This window comes from Grus americana, chromosome 4 (genome assembly GCF_028858705.1).
Source record: "Grus americana isolate bGruAme1 chromosome 4, bGruAme1.mat, whole genome shotgun sequence".
NCBI lineage: Eukaryota > Metazoa > Chordata > Aves > Gruiformes > Gruidae > Grus > Grus americana.
In genome coordinates this window covers 28,911,204-28,926,623 of record NC_072855.1, presented here as the reverse complement: position 1 = coordinate 28,926,623, position 15,420 = coordinate 28,911,204, and the positions used below count along the sequence as shown (strand labels likewise).

Here is a 15,420-nt window from a genome sequence, read left to right as displayed (position 1 = left end):
GAATAAATTCAGGTAGGTAATTTTCACAGTGGATTTACTCTGAATTGTCTCAGGTGCCAAGAACTGCCTTGATAAGGGTATAAATTAAGGTCATGTGGCAAAATGCTTGGAGTGAAGACTACCGTCACAGTACAGATTGCATTTGATGAAGTAGAGTTACAAAGTCAACCAGATGCATGATGTATTTTGTTCTCTGGTTTTCAATTGTGTCAGGGAATCCCAAATACAATAAAGCTCCATAAGCAAAGCCCTAGTCTGACCGATGTGTAAATTCAGAACAATTTCACTAAGCATGTATCTAAAACTGTATCTGAGCTTCTCTCTTGGGGTCTAGGGTTTTGGTGTAATAGCCTTCTAATTAAAGTGGTTTGGCTACTTCTTCTAATGAAATCAGTGTAACACGGTTATGTAACATGACGATACAAACCTCTTGTAAATGGAGCAATATTCTTGTCTCCTGAGGGAGAAAAGTTATATTTACATTTTTGCTTTGTGTTGTAAGCCTATGTGGAGTCCTACATGACACTTTATGTACAAGCTAAACTTACACATTGACCACTTAGTTTTCAATAGTATGTTCTAGCTAAACAAACCACATCCTGAAACAAAATCTCCTTTCAGTGTTTTCGCTATAAATTTGGTGTAACTCCACTGAAGTCAGCTGTGAAATTCCAGTTTTGCTGAGCTCAGAATTCATTCGCTGTAACACCCATAAATTTTGCCCTGCCACCTGGGCTAAAGGTGGCCATCTGAAGGCTAAACTTGCTTTTGGACCTGAAGAGCTGTCTCTTGAGGCAGGCTTACTCTGTTTCCTTAGCAGCCACACATGTGGCTTCTAAACCACAGGCGGTGCTATCACAGTCTCTCAGACTGCCCTGCAGCATCACTTAGCCGCAACTTTTGCTCGAGGCTTCTGGTAGCTGCATGCTGCTGATAGTCCACACCGCCTCCACACCACTATTAAGCTGGCAGGGCAGTGGTTTTCAGATCTAAGGATCCTTATAGAGATGATCCTACCAAAAGAAGCGTGGCCCTTCTTGCTTGACTCCTGTGGGTCCCCTGAGAAGTATCTAGAGGCTCAGGGATCACAAGCTGAAAACCACCAGAGCTGAGCAACCCAACACCCCAGTCTGCATTCTTGCCTTTTTAGGTAGCTATTCTTTTTATCGGTACTAGCAAGGAACTTCAATGTGCTCCCCAGTGCTACTGTGTTGACCCTGCACATGAGGTAAAATGTGCAAATAAATGAAGACCCTTCATGTTCTATTCTATTTTATACACACACATGTTACTTTCTGTCATTTTATTACATTAGCACACATCGAGCCACCACTCAAATCAGGTTGCACTGTACTGAAAATAGGGATCTGTTTTTAATAATTAACTCCCTGGGTTATGGCAAGTTGCAGCGTTATATAGTAGAAGAGAGAAAGGGGAAAGAAAGATTTGGCTAATGTGTGTGGTTACATGATTACAACAATCATTGTGTTTAAGCAGGTCCACCACTTCCTTAATAAGTTTAGCAAAGCCTTTTCATCCTATATGGATCCAGTAGCTTTAGAGAGGTGTATGCACATGTTTTTGGCGGCTAATTCAGCCTGATAAACATATCTTTTACCTTTTGATCCTTAAATCAATAACTGTATTCACGTTCCTTGCAGACTCTTGTGAATTTTACTCCTAATATATCAATCACCTAATGTTTGATAATGTATCTCCCCACTTTCCTTTTCCTACATGGAGTCAGCATCCATTGCTTTAGCACTCCTGCCTAGACTGTGGATATGAAAATCCCAAAATCTCAGGTGGCATAACTCTGCATGCCAAAGGAAAATCTGGCATCAACTGACAACAGTTAACACTGAAAGGATAAAAAGTCATCATCATGAAAATCATCTGGAATCCACAGGAAGGTTAATCCCAGCTGGATCAGCGAGGGTTATCATCATGGTAGGTGATGGCCAGCGCCATGACGCTGCTGCCCTTCCCCTTCCCAGTGTCCCAGCAGAGGCAGCCGGGACCTCCCACTTGGAGAAGCTGGCTGCCTAGTTCAGAAAGAAAAGTTTTTAGAGGGGACTCCTCAGAGGAAACGGTGATCAAAGAAAGGACAAGTGATGCATATGGGTAATTGCTGCTCCAGGACTCTGGATTATAACCACAGCTCACACACAGATGTCCCATGTTATGCTGGGCAATTTTTATAATGAAAAATGCTACAATATCCTAAGCACTGTCTAAAACCCCAGATTCCCTGTATTCCCATGTGCTTTCAAAACTCCTTGGTATTTTGGCTGTACTCTCCTGTTGTGACTATAGTATCCTGTAAAGTCTATAGGTTCAGGTCCTTGCCCTCCAGAATAACCTAAGAGAGATCCTGCCTGCAGTCAATACCTTATTGGCATCCTTTCAAACAGGCTGGATGACCTATATTTAGGAGTATCTTTCCTTGGGGTGGTGTTTGTCTATAAGAGCAGACACATTTTCCCACACATAGCACATGGTTTATAGCACCATGCACCAATGTCCCAACCTGTTGCTATGATGCTTTTGCTTCTTCACACAGTACATGTCTCTTCAAAACTGTGGTACAGCCGGGATACATCCTCACATTTACTGCAGTGAAACACAAGCCAGTGGCTGGCATTGAGCTGGCAACAGTGGGCTGGAGAGTAGGAAGGAGGTAAAAGCTGCTGAGAATGAGGCCATCGGAGGCTCTCTAAGGATGACTGAAAGAGACAAGATTTCTTCTTTTTCTGTTTGTATCTTTTGCAATTCTGCTATTTGGCTATTCTATTTATGTTTGGCTATAGACTGTGAAAATGGACACTATTTAACTAGCAAATGGGTAACTATCCCTTGAACTGGACTAATAGCCCACATTTTTATTTACTGTTCTCCTATGGATGCACGTTAGTGCTACAGGAATGCTCTTTGTCTCTCAGATCACTTAAAATTTGTCCCAGAACATGACCAATGTTTACATTGTCTTTTTCTCTGAGTTATGCATCATGGGCCATAAAGCAGAGAGACCCTAATCTGTAAGGATTCAGAAGGACTCTGGAGGAAAGAAGCGATAGTGACAGGGGAACCTGTCCTTCCATGGCTTGGGAGACACCTATGTTTAACCTGATCTGGCCATAGCAAAGAAAGGATGCATGTCTGATGATATCCCAATTACCATGTTCTTACCCCAGTAATAAGAGCTGGTCAGACTTATTAGTGTTTTCTCTTCTTCAGTGTCTCTTTTTTCAGTCTTCTAGTGGGACATGCTGTGCCCAGAGGGCAGGAAAGTCAGGCCTGTCTTTTAGGGCTTCCTCCAGCCAACAATCTTTCTATGAATTTGCTTGCTTGCATTTCACATTATAGAAAAACTCTGATGACAATAGGTACTTCTGTATTTTAAGTATGTTGTCTGTTCTTAGAAAAAAAAAAGATCTCACAGGGCTGTCACGCAGAGAAGTCAAATGCAGTATGTAGCCCACTATCACTGCTGTGCACCCCACGATGTGCTGGAGAACCCATTTTTTTGAGTCAGTAGAAGAAGGATAGCCAGAACTGAAGCTGAAAGTAACTTTTCTCCTTACTATAACCTGTTGATAATGAATTCAGAAGAGAAGGCGTTTTGTTTTGTTTTGTTTTGTTTTGTTTTCTCCAGGTAAGGATGTCTCTTTTTTTAATAAAAGAGGGCAGGGAATGTCTTTGTGGTCTAGCCACTGTGGCCAAAAAGCTGCCTGTTGTTGTGGCGGTAGAGGAAATATACTGTCTGCAAAGAGGAACCAGAAGGATAGGGATTGCTCAATTGTTTGAATTGCTTAAGGAGTAAAGTAGGTAAAAGTCGATAAAATTAACATTTGGTAGCAGAAAGCAGTTTGTCCTCAGAGGCAGGCGTGTTTGGTGCTTGTGTGCCCAGATCACTTCATGACCACTGGGTCCTCCGAGCCTGATGGGATTCAAACAATTGTAGTTATAACCTAGCCCTGTATTGGAATTATCTGTCCCCTCAAAGAGTAGGCCAGGTGACATATGTCCTTGCAGATCGTTTTGATGATCATGGAGATGAAACTCAACAATAAAAAATTACAGTGCCTCTTGCGTTTCCAGTTTTCACTTCTAGACGAGGCTGGGAATCGTATATCCCAAAGCACAGCTACACTGGAGATGTATGCACGGACTCATTGATGCACAGCAGGCAAGAGTCTTTTAGTTGGCACTGGCAAATACATCCCTCTCTGTATAGGAAAAATCTATTCCACCAAAGAAATGCAGTGCCTCTTATGCCACAGCTAAGTAGAGACCTCAGTGGAAGATCCAGCTGCTTCTATCTCGTTCCCTACTTTTAATGAATCTCAACCTATTGCAGCAGTAAAGGCTTTGGAGGTTGATTGCTGTTTATAGAAGACTGAGAAATAGGTTATGGACTATGGAAGGTGCAGATTAGTTCATGGGGGGGAAAGTGCTAGAACAACCTTGTTGAGTTACTGTGATGGCTTGTGGACAGGCAATAAATGTTGCTGCGATAACTCACAGGTCTGTTGCAAAAATACCTTCATTTGTATCTGTGAAAGGTAGGATCCATCCAACCCAGCATCCTGCATTCTATGGTGACCACAGATGGATGACCAGGGAAAAGCAAGAATAGGGCAAGCCTTTATGATACCTTCATACAAGTGTTCCTCAAGGCTCTGTCTCAGAAGGCTTCCTGAATCTGCTGTGTTACATCTGGCTAGTGATTCTCAGTAGATCCCTCTTCCAAGTGTCTCTCTTGAAACCCATCTGATCTGCTTCACTGGAGAACCTCTAGCTCTTGAATCAGAAGAGGCAGTGAACAGCAGATTTCTATTAACCCTTTCCATCCCATTCAAGATTTCGCACTTTTATCGTACCCCCTTTACACCATCTCAAAGGCTGGAGATGATCCATTCCATTCATTTGTAGTGATGCCACAGAAAATGAATATATCAAATGTTTCTGCAGATTAAGCTTTAAAAAATGCACAGAAAAAGAAAGCATAGGGGTGCCTGTGAGATATCTAAACAAAAAGATTGAAGAATTGATAATTTCATAAACTTTATCTTTCCTGAATGATGAAGTAGATGAGTAGAGAAGTAAGCAGAGGAAACAATGTGATTGTGTAATGAAATATTGCATCAGGATGCACACGCACAAGGGTTCTGAAGTAAAATTACAGAGATAATCTTTGTTTTGGTATTTCTGACTTTGAAAGTCTAGCACATATGGATTTCCTAGGAGAAGGGGAAGAAGGCATTTGGGAGGCTGTAGTCTATTTTCCTCCTCTGTGTCAGGCACCACCAGGCTGTAATGGCCCTGACTGCCCTCCCAGGGCCTCCCACCACCCTGCTCATGGCCCAGGACCCCATTTCAGCCCCCCAGGGCTGTCAGTCCCCAATACCTCAGCAGTGCTGGTCTCCAGCTTCCCATAGCCCTGCCTGGCCATAGCACCTGACTTGTGGGCTTATGTTGGCTTGACCTTGGGCCTGCCCCACCACCATGGAGCTGCCTGGCAATCACTGGACCTATCCTTGACCTGTGGAGTGACTTCCCAGCTTGACCTTGGACCTGTCTCATCCTCGCTATCTTGCCTGATGATCTGGGCTCTGGTTGAACCTCGCTGTCCTCCAGTCTGCCCTGCTCCCTGGCTGGGGTGGTGGGATGGAGCCTGGCTGAGAGGCCCCGACCTGCTGTCCTCCTGGGGATCCCCCATGGCTCCTGGACTCCAAAAGCCCCTTCCGCCCTGTGTCCTGAAACACTTCCCATTAGCATGGACTGGTGCAGAGCATGTGCTCTGTTGCCTGATGTAGTAGAAACTCTGTGGGTTCATTGTTCCCTTGATACACATTGTGGCTGGATTCACCCACCTTTGATATTTTTTCCCCTAACTTAGCTAGATGGAAAAAGAAGAACAAAATCTTTATCTCTGTTTCACAGATAGGATCAAAAAGAAACAAAATAACATAAAAGGCTGGAAGAGAAATAGTGTTGGTAAAATGCACAATTAAACCATGGAACACATTGCCATGGGCATCAGCAAGTTTAGCAAGATTAAGAAGGAAGGTTGTTACATGGATAACAAGAATATTCAGAGTTTTAACAGCCAAAACTAAGCTAAAAATATTCTGCAAGGAAATTAAAAGACTCGCATGAGACTTTACCTAGAGCTACAATTTCTCATCCTAGGATATACCTACATCCTGGTTTTAGGCACCAAGTGCTAGTCAATATTGGAGACTTGCACTGAGTGAGTGTAGAAATTTTAGGGGAACTTTGCTATTGGTTTCCCACTAGAAAGCTATAGAAGATTCTACCACAATGGGCTGCAGTAAGGATATGGGTGCGCTTAAACTGGAAGGCATGTTAAAAAGAAATTAATTTCTAGCTTCAAAAGTTAACAATGAAGATGCACTAAATAACTGCTCTAGTAGTTGTGCCTTTAATGATTAGCTGAGGAAAGGAGAAACCTGTCCATGGGCAATTCATCTCATCCTACAATAAACAGATTAGATGAACTGGGCTCTAAAGTGTTGAATTCTGTCATTGGAAGGAGTCTGGATGATAATTTCACACACATTCGTATTAAATGAGTAAAGTTAAGTAAGATTAATGTAGCTCCTTTAAATATGTCTGAGTTAGCTGTAAACTAGTTAAATATGACTAGCTGTGAAAGTTAGCTTCTCTGCCAAGGTCTATTCACATATTTATTCTCCCCCTTCCCTTCCCCATAATCTTTTAGTATTTATTTTGCCCAGCTATTCCACGTTGACTACAAGTCAGAAGGTAGCAATAATTTCAGGTGCACGATGGATGTGCACAATCTCTCTTCTTTCTCTCTTCCCTCAAAATCTTAAAAGCCCTTTCCTCTCATCTAATGGTAGGCATAAATGGTATGTTTAAATGGTAGTCTTTGTACCACACTGGGCAAAATTTTTACTGCACATCTTGTAGATCTGCATCCGCAAGATGCATTTCTCACTGTTAAGCAACTGGTGAATTATTCTGGCATGTTCATTACTATCTGTTACCTTAAAAAAACCCCTTTGTAATAAGTTCCCTTGTGTAATATTTGTGTTGGTCATGATGTCTCTGTGCAAACTTCTTTTGGTGATCTTTCAGATACCTTCCTATGCTGCTCTCATCTAAGCCTGGACCATGTGTTTACCTGTTTATCCTCTATTGTTCCTTGCTCTCTGATAATGGGATGGCACAGGTCTTTAATTGTTTGCATATGATCTGGTTTGTTGCTGCACTCTTTGACAGTCATCATACCCAGCCTTTTTTTCTATCAAGACATTAATCCTTGTGGTCATGTGAGCTACTGGAATCATGCTGAGATCTTGGACCTGTCAAGTCTCTGAGGATACCTAAAAATCCAAGAAACTTTGAGCCCAGATGTCATAAGTCAGATATTTTTGTTTAAACTTTGAGTTAAAACTTTATTGTTAGTTTAGAAGGCATACTATAGCACTGCTTTAAAACCGAGGATCTAGCAGCTGCCTCACATGGAAGCAGGAGACAAAACATGGAATTCTGTGAAGTTGGGCAGGACTTTGGTAGAGAATTACAGTGTTGATCTACACATCACTGTGAATGTCACTGATGTGCCAAATGTCACCAAGTGTGGCAGGATCAAAAAACCACAGCATGAAGAGGTACCAGACTGAGTTCTGCTCCCCAACCTCCAGTTAAAATCTCCCCAAAACATGCTCAAAGTGTCTGCCAGCAATCCATAGCCCACCTTGCAAGCTGGTCTGCCAGAAAGCCCATGGCTCCCCTGCCTCCTGGTTTCTCTTCTCCTAACCAAGCCTTATTCGAATACTGTCCCTGTGGTTTCCAGTCATTTTGCTGGTTCCATCATCCACCTTCAACACAACAATATTGATGGCATGAAAGAATATTTTATGGTAGGTCTGTATTAGACTCCACTGTTTAGAGTTACTTTCAGTGGTGCAAAGAAATTATCATCCCCAAAAACTCTCAAAACTAGGAAAAGTTCTGGAGAAAGGAAAAGCAGCATGTTTGCTGATATGGAAACCAGGCAATGAAGAATGACTGTAATTTTTCTCTTGTTCACAGGGCTCCCTCTTCAGAGTGAGAAAAACTCTCGTTTGTCATCTCTGCCCACAGCAAGTGAGGGAAGAGAAACAGAGGAAATTCTCAGTGACTGAATTCACAGAAGCCTCTGAGAAATGAAGAAGGGCTGAATAGGGTGAAGAGGGTCTGAGAGGCATGAAAGGGAGAGAGAGGAAGAGCCTCTCTGTGACCAAGGGACTGGAAGAGGTGCTTCTCTCTGTCCAGAAAGATTGCAAAGAAGGAGCATTTTGGACTCAAGAACTTGCCCAAAAGAACAACAGTATCTCCAAAGAGAGAATAGACATGGACCATGAGATGATGAAGCATAAAAAAATGAATAACTGCTGGAAAAGATGGTCCATCAAAGTTGCTGTCCAACTTGCATATTCTTCTTTCTCTCTTTGGTATTTTACACTATATGTGGGCTTGAAATTTCATAAGCCTCAGTCTGTCCTGAAGTGGAGACTTCCTCCTAGAGAGGGGCACTTTGCCACTAGAACTCTCCACAGCTGTTCCTTCCTTCGCAGTAGAGCAAAAGCAACTGCTCTGGGAGCTGAGGGCCTTTAATCCAAAACGGGGCAAGATCACGTTGCCATTTCAGTTCACTGAGTCCCCAGGGGCTTACCAAAGAAAAGGCTCAGCCATCAAGTGCTCCGATCCCTGCAGCCCAGAGGTGGGATTAATGCTACACCACCCCAGTCCACAGAGGTCCTGAACTTCTAAGGGGAGGAGAGAAAAGGTGGAAATGGCAAATAACACTGAGCTCTTCTGGAAATAGAACTGAAGCCCTGAAATGTCCCCTCCTTTTTGCATTCCCCATGTTTGCATAACATTTCTGCATGTGAAATTTTAGGGAAATGAAATAATTTCTGGTTCCAACTTGCTGCTTTTTCTGCAAAGTGGTTTTGTTTTTAATCCTGAAGCCAACACATTCCCCTGAATGGGAAGCTCAGCCTCCTCCTTGCTGTAAAAATTATACAGATGTATAAAAGAAGCTTAATATTTGATAAGTACTTTTGCTCTTTAAATGCATTACATCAGGACACACTAGTATCCCTGGTGATGGGCACTTTTAGATATTTATGAAGTACAGAAGGAAAACAAAACCCTCCTTGCAAAATGAAAACTCCTTCCCCCAGTAATTCTACAAACCCTGGCACTGTGCAGGGATTGGCATGTTTCTTAAACTGAAATCACACCACATGATCTCTTTAACAAGTATGAAGGCACACAGGCCACAAGAAACCAAAACTGTGCAGCAGAAATCCAAATGCATGGTGATGTCCTGCTCATCAAGCCATGAGAATGAAGGCATTTGAGCCTTTCCTCAATGCATGTGCTCAGCGTGCATTCAAGAGAGAGTTTCCCAATGCTCAGCACATCCTCTTCTTTCACCCCAGAAGGTGGTGAAGACCTCTTTTCCTTGCTCTCACAGCCACTGTCCAGCCCAGAGCAGTTATAATTCAAAGCAAGCACAGCTAGTCAGAGCCCAGCCTTCAGGCAGTGGCCAACCCTCTTCGGTCCCTCAGAGGCATGTCCCTGTCCTCAGAAGCAGTGTCATCTTGTAGTTACTTTGATCCCACTGTCCTGCTGATGCCTTTATCTGCCATTGTGGTAGAAGAAGGTGGGAAGGGAAGAGAGAGCATTTTTAGGACTGAGAACTGGCAAGCTTCACAAAGCTTGCAAAAAAACTTGTGATCCACACCTCCACCACAAATGCTCTGTTAGTTGATCAATCAACATCAAATTGGTTAGCTCCCGGTCAGTAGTTGTAAGAAGGACACCTTCAGCTTAGCAATAGCCACGTGCTTTGGACCATGGAGATGTTCTCTCCTGTCCCTTTGCTGCTGCTGCAGTTCTGGGGTGGTCTCAAGAGTAATGTAGCTGCTGCTGGTCAAGTCATGTTGTACCATAACCACTCTCTGCTTGATGACACTTCTTTCTGGAGCTCAGAAATGGCACCTTATGGGGTAAAGCCATTCCATGTCCCTCCTTAAGCAACTGTTCTGTTTCATCAACCTTTCCTCCCGCCACAGCAGCAGCAGGCAGGGTGGGGAAAGCTGTAGCTGCTGTTGCTTGAAAAATGAAGCAAAAGTTGCCTGCTTTGCAAAACTGACAGCATCAGTGGCAGTGGGTAAGGAGGTCTGTATGACACCTGAGTGTGTGCCACTACAAATGTGTGGGGACAGAGAATAGGGAGAGTGGTCAGAGCAGGCTGGTGAGACTGGTGCCTGTGAGGTGGCCACATGGAGACTGCCCACGTGTTTGTACCAGAGATGCCTCATGCACTAGGGACGCAGCCCTGTGACTCGCTGGGCTCAGTAGTAGTGACAGGCACAGGAGATGTGGCCTCAGCGCCCAAAGCATAATTTGGAGGAAATCCCCCAAGTGAAAACAAAGACTCTGTAAGTCATTTCCTCCAAGCTGAACAGAAAGACATCTGTGTTGATCCAGCAATTATGCACTAGTCCCAAAACAATGTGCTTGCAAGTAGCATAGACCCTGCTTGCTTTACTCTAGACTGACGCTTAAAAACATGAGAGATGTATTTTAACTGAACTTTACAAGCTCTTTTTTTCCTCGGTGAAGTTTTGCAGACTGACAGTTTCTATAGGTAAGGTTGAGCTAAGAGAAGGAGGTAAAGAAGACGGCCTGGGTGATATCTTGCTATAGACCCTGAAGCCTGAAGTTCAACACAGGCTCCTGATGGGTGCAAAAAGCCACTTTCAGTTATTCTGAGTGTAGATGAGTGCCTGAGCTTTGGGGTGACTGGATGCGACCATTACACATGGCTAAGTACGGAGGAAGGCACTGTAACCCCAGGGGCTACCTGGACATGAGCAGATTTGTGATGGCCATTACACAGGAGCAGCTTCAGGGTGCACAGCCCACTCAGGACAGAGGAGAGCTGTGCCCACCACTTCCCCATAGTCCAGCCCACAGCCCTGTGAGTGCTCTCTCTTCCCTGAGGTTTGGAATGAGAAACACCTGAGCCAAAGCACTGATCACACATATTTAGAGCCAGCTGGTAGCAAACATGTGTGTGCCTAGATTTTGGGGGGGAGTTTAGACCTAGTTCCGACTTCTAAAGTTTGCATTTTTCTTCACCGATACATTTCTGGGCAGCTCATGCCAGGTCTGCTTGACGTGGGTCACCTCCTTATCTCAGCTTCTCGCTGCTCCGCACCTGTCCCGAGCACAGAGGACGCCCAGGACAGCGCCGCTGCCCCGGCGGCGGAGCGGGGAGTGGGCGCCAGCTCAGGGGCCGCCCCCGCCGCTTCCTCCGCCACCGCCCCGCGGGGGGCTGCGCTCGGCGGGGCGGCGGGAGGAGGCGGTGTCGCAGCCGGCTTCCCGGGCCGGAGCGGGGCAGTGCAGTACTTCCCTCCCTCCCTCCTTCCGCCTCCCTCCGCTCCGTCGGCGCCAGGGCTCTTTCCGCGGCGGCGGCCGGGAAGCTCAGGTAAGGCAGAACCGGGGCTGGCGAGCAGCGGGACCGTCCCCGCAAAGAGACCCGGGGAGCGGAGTGGGGGGGTGGGTTTATTTCACCGTGCTGCCAGCCGGGGCTGCCCCGAGCGTGGCGGCAGTGGGGCGCAGCCGTGGAAGCCTGTCCCGGGAGGGCTGGTGCACCCTGCAGCAGCCGCTGTTTGCAGCTTAAGACGTACAAGTATTTCTTCCTCGACGTCCAAGTGTCATACGGATCTGTAAGCGGGAGCTATGACAAAAGCTGCATTTTAAACCTTTGCTTAAAATTGCTGCAGTTTGTGTAATATAAGGGATTGTAGCTCAGGCTGCCAAATCCTTTTTAAAACTAACAGTTGCTGAGTACTTTCTTGTTTATGTGACTTTCTTCTCTGAGTCTTTCCTTATATCCATGGAACTCCAGTGTTACTAAGACTGCTCCACCTCGTCTCAAGGCATGATTAGCCTTGTGTGTGAATGCAGTCATTTTAGAATTGTAGAATGAATCACAGAACGGTTTGGGTTGGAAGGGACCTTAAAGACCATCTAGTTCCAACCCTCCTGCCATGGGCAGGGACACCCTCCACCAGACAAGGTTGCCCAAAGTCCCATCCAGCCTGGCCTTGAACACTTCCAGGGAGGGGGCATCCACAGCTTCTCTGGGCAACCTGTTCCAGTGCCTCACTGCCCTCACAGTGAAGAATTTCTTCCTAACATCTAATCTAAATCCACCCTCCTTCAGTTTAAAGCTATTATCCCCTGTCCTATTGCGACTACTTAATAATCCCCCTGCTTTCTGTCCCACAGCGTGGTTATCCTTTCTTGGCAGTGATTGCTTTTATTGAGCCTTGTGCTGGGATACTGCGTACCTGCAGCTCCTGCAGTAGGTGACTAGATTTGCATGGTGCTTTTCCACAGGCTTCCTTTCTGTGTCCCTATAAGTAAGAACCAATAATTATTTGAACTGTAAACTAAGCTTTTAGTGTAGACATGGCCATAAGCTCTCTGCTTGGAATGACAGATGCATACCTTACTGTGACAAATGCTGATCTGAGATGCTTAGTATCATATTATGAGTCAAATAAGTGAGATTGTAGCTTTTAGAGATAAAACTGACTCTAGCAGAAATGTAGATTAAAAAGGTGTCTTGCGAGTACTTCTGAAGCATTTGTTTTCATTTCAGAGTAAATGTTGCCGATGCTTTGTCTGACTGTCTCACCTTTGATATAGCATGGCCGCAGGGTGAAGCATCACTGTTTAATTTCTCAGAACTCTCCAGCAACTGGAAGATGGGCCGTTACTTATGGCTGCTATATAAATGTTTAGGGTATTTTGGCCCATCAGAAAGCAGCACCCATATAAATAGGCTCCCAGTTACACTTGAGAGAGTACGCAGAGTGACTTTGCACATGCTCCTCTTTCCTTTCAGCGCACCAGTTGTGCTGCTCAGATCACACCACCTGTGCAGAAGAGGCCCTGTAAGCATCCTGCTCTTGTTTCATGGGTGTTGCTCTTGTAGGTGGGGAGGTAGCTACTTGTAGCCTTTTGGTGGTTATGGTTTGTAAGGGGGTTACAGCAGGAAGGAGCCCATTTGCTATCAGACTCTCCTGTGATAGTCTTCATATTTCTCTAGGTTTTATTTTACATGTTTGCTTTATTGAGAAAGTACATCTTATGGTGAAATACTCACATTTGTGCCTGCCTTTAGCCCTAAATGAAAGGGTGCTTTACATGTTCTGCTAAATTTCTAAATGAATATTACAAGCATTTTGAACTAGATGATTTCTATGTGAGCTTGCCTGCTGAAACCACTGAAAATAGAACGATCCGGTTATGTTTGGCACATAGTTGCTCCCTCCTTGTTTTTTTTTGAGATAGTCTCACAGGTGTGAAAATCAAACCCAAAGATTTGGAGCTCACATAGTTAAAATGTACTGCCAGTTAGACCTCTGTTGTGAAATAATTCTAGTTCTCAGCTGCCAGAGCTGATTTTATTAGCCCTTCAAAACTTATAGGAGTAGCACCTTTTTTTTGTATGTTAATGTAGAATTTTTAAAACCTTTTTTAAAACCATTGATTGTGAGGCAGCTAGAATTATGTCCTAAGTTAAGTTACATTTTAATTCTTAGCTGTGAGCTCAGTATTGTGGATTTGGCATTGCAACGTATCCGGTAACCTGGCTGACTGCCTACAATGGCTAAAAAGGGAGAAAAATAAAATAGAACTGATAAAACCGTATCAGCTCCATATTGTTTCATCTTGCCCTGAAACAACATTGCGTTCAGAAATGCCATGATAGTGTGGTATCCTGTAATTAAAGTTAAAATAACTGGGAAGTGGTTACTTTCACGGAATTGCCTGGAAGCATCAAGAAAAGTCTTCCCCCTTCACCAAACGTAGGTGCAACCTGTTGTAGATTTAATTCCCTCTGTTGTGTTAGCTTATAGACTGGATACACAAGATAAGGTGCACAGTGGTGTAAGTTTCTTACAAATATTTGTATCTCAAATATGCAAAACACTTTCTGTGTATTAGACAATGGAAGTCTGTGCTTCCTGCTGTCAATGCAAAGATCATGGAAAAAATGTCTTCAGCCTCTGTTAACCATTAACTTCTAAGATGTTTTTCTACTTTTGCTTATTCTGAGTTTTTTCAGTAACTTATTACCTTTCCACTGCTGAACTTGGAACTGTGCTCTAAAAAAAGGCAAGTTTGAGTATGCCAACAAATCATGTGTATGCTGAAGACTGTTGTAGCAGTCTGTAATGGCTCTCCTGCAGAAACAGGATAGGAAAATGCCAGTATAAAACTCAAAAGACATGGAAAGCAGTACTTGGGCAAAGTGGAGTAAAGGTTGGCTTGGAGAAGAAGGCCTGAGGTGGTGTGTATGTATCTATTTGTACAGAATTACCAATGCATTGGTTAAAAAACGAAAGCAATGGTCAGTCAGTTGTTGCACCATGGAAGTTAGTGATGATGTTCATTAAATGACTGATAACAGAGGAGGCTATGGGTATGCAAAATGCAACGGAACGACTCATTACACTGATTGCAGCCTAACAGACCTCCTCCTCGCTGCAGCGAGGATCAGCCCAATTTACCCTAATTATCCTGGCCAAGGCTGCATGCTAGCACTAGTGCTGTGGCTTAAGCACAGCACATCTGCTCACTCAGCTCTCTTTCCCCAAGGGGATGGGGAGGAGAAGGAAAAAAATAAATGTGGGTTGAGATAAAGACAGTTTAAGATAACAATAATAAGTGATGCATAAATGCAATTGCTCACCACATGCAGAAAAAAACAACCCAATGCCCAGTCTGTTTTCAAGCAGTGATCCTACCTCCTGGCTAGCTTCCCCGGTGATACACTGAGCATGATCTCATATGGTATGGAATATCCCTTTGGCCAGTCTGGGTCAGTGTCCTGGCCGTGCTCTCCCAGCCTCTTGTGCACCTGGCAGGGCATGGGAAGCTGAAAAGTCCTTAACTTAGTGTGGATGCTGCAACTACACAGCAACAACTAAAAACATCAGTATGTTATCAACATTATTCTCATACTAAATCCAAAACACAGCACTATACTGGCTGCTAGAAAGAAAAATTAACTCTTATCTCAGCTGAAACCAGGGCAACTAGGCATTAGATATGTCACTGATGTAACAGGGCACAGCTGTCCAGAAACCAGTGAAATTGCCCCTGCGTTTTAACAAATGGTCAACCAGGTCTCAAGAAATGCATTTTTGTTAACGGAGGGTGTTACTTCTAAAGGCAAATCCCCCATTTACTCTGCTGGCCCTTGGGCAGAGGAGCACTCTGTTCTTCTGGTCTGGTTTTCCAGGTGTATTTATCAGAGAAAGAAAGCAAGCAGTGTGTAGGTGAGGG

At 44.2% G+C, this 15,420-nt stretch overlaps 1 protein-coding gene across 3 annotated transcripts in view; it reads left to right on the top strand.

Annotated features, from left to right (window-relative positions):
• Positions 1-11,388: 11,388 nt before the first annotated feature.
• The window catches only part of TEC (tec protein tyrosine kinase), a 56,649-nt gene continuing 52,617 nt past the window's right edge, over positions 11,389-15,420 (top strand). For 2 of the 3 annotated variants that reach the window (XM_054823092.1, XM_054823094.1), the window contains exon 1: positions 11,394-11,542. The gene's annotated coding sequence lies outside the window, so the exon portion shown is untranslated. Of the gene's footprint in view, positions 11,543-15,420 lie in introns of all 3 variants that reach the window. The other variant, XM_054823093.1, reaches the window with a different exon arrangement.